We start from the raw sequence: 1,875 nt of genomic DNA on the forward strand, positions 1-1,875 counted from the left end.
GAGTCAGTTCTGACCCAGAGTGATCCTGTACAGTGTTTCTGAGGAGCAGATGGTGAGCTTGAACTACCAACCTTGAAGTTCAAACTAACTTTGCAGTCCAGCATATTAACCCACGGCACCACACCAGGACTCTAGTAAACTGAATTACCAAAGTGTCTGAGACTTATTATGCCTGTTGTCCCTCATGACTCAAAGGATCTGTGAAAGACAAATTTCAGTTATGTCTCACATTCGAGTCTCAGCTGCTGGTCTTTCTTTCTAAAGTGGCCTTACCTAATAAGAAAGTATGCTCCAGCATCATTCTAATTAAAATCCAGTTTTATTATTTTGTGTTTTTAATAACCTACTTTCTGTAAGTGTGATCATTTGCAAAGCACCAAACTCACTTCCTTAAGTGACAATGAGCCTGTAAGGGAGAAGGATAACAATAAGGATGTGCTTGCCTCCCACACCTGAGGACCCAGGTGAAATGAATGTTTCCATATGAGTAGAGTGAGGCATGATTTGCACATAGTAAGGAGTAGTATCATAGAATATTATATTTAATAATTCAGACAAGAATCAAACCTGAGAGCTGGTAGTTCCTTGTCTACAAGAACCAGAGAAGTGTAGGGGAAAGGATCTGATATACTACCTTCTCCTTCTTCCACTGTTACTAACAAAGATTCTCTGTCCCTTTTTGTTCCCAACAACATCCACATGACCTCAAACTTTGGGGAATATTTATCCAAGTGCTTACTAATCAGTGGTAAACGTGATAAATATTAATTTGTATATTATGTGGTAGGAGATACTGAGTCAGTGATATGAAAAGTGTATTTGGCAGTTTTAGAATACAAGTAAGAGGACAGGAAAATATTTTAAGAAGTTGGAAAAAACCTATACTAATGGAAATAGGAAGCAGTGGGCTCTGACAAAGGGCACTAAGGGTTCTCTGTGTACAGGAAAAATGAGGTATGGGATGGAGAATGTCATGTGTATATTTATGTGAATTTTGTACAGCCAGTTGTACTGAGGGAAAAGAATTCGTTTAAAGATTGACGTATGGAGGGATGATGTGTGACACCAAGTTTCACTTTGGTTTAATTTAAATAAATGTGTAATTCTCAGAAGATAACTATATAAAAGTACAATTCCCTGACCTTACTTTATCCTGGTCTCTCAGAAACTTATCCCTGGGTTGAAACGGTCTGTTTAATTTTCTCCCTCACAGAGATAGAACAGAGGTCTGTTTGCTGACCTTATTCTCTAATTCATAAGCTTAAACAAATCACTATGCTCCTCAAGTTCTATCTTCTCTGTTTATGGTGAGAACACAGTACTGGAGCGTGTATGTGTGTGTCTGATGATTTTGGTTCCTACTCATTGCAACGCTACATACGATTTCTGAAGCTGTCATTTTAAAGGAGCAGAAAGTCTTATATGTCTCCCTATGAGCACCTGATGATTTCAAACTTAACCACAACATAACACACTCCCTAGTACAGGCAGTGTCAGACTTAAACAGAGTTCCATTTCAGTGACTCCGTCTTAAGTTAGTTTTCATTTCAGTTGAATATCACATTTTTTTCATTATTGCTGCAATAACCTGATATGTTGTTATTTAAGTGCCGTCGAATGAGATCAGTGGGTTTATAGCGATCCTGTATAGGTTTCCAAGGAGCAGCTAGTGAGTTTGAACTGCCAACTCTGTGGTTGAAACCATCCTTGCAGTCCAGTGCTTTATCCCACAGTGCCACACCAGGACTACAACCTGCTCTTCAGTCATGTTTCTAACAGTAAATTGTTGTTGTTGTTAAGTGCCGTTGAGTCGGTTCCGACCCATAGCGACCCTGTACAGGGTTTCCGAGGGTGTAAATCTTTACGGGAGTAGAA

The 1,875-nt window shown here is 39.2% G+C and overlaps 1 protein-coding gene across 1 annotated transcript in view; it reads left to right on the top strand.

Moving 5' to 3' along the window:
* Positions 1 to 1,875, top strand: part of LOC102841716 (antigen WC1.1-like) — a 180,020-nt gene that overhangs the window by 32,089 nt on the left and 146,056 nt on the right. The gene's annotated exons all lie outside the window — the stretch shown is intronic.

Source organism: Chrysochloris asiatica, unplaced genomic scaffold (genome assembly GCF_000296735.1).
Source record: "Chrysochloris asiatica unplaced genomic scaffold, ChrAsi1.0 scaffold00050, whole genome shotgun sequence".
NCBI lineage: Eukaryota > Metazoa > Chordata > Mammalia > Afrosoricida > Chrysochloridae > Chrysochloris > Chrysochloris asiatica.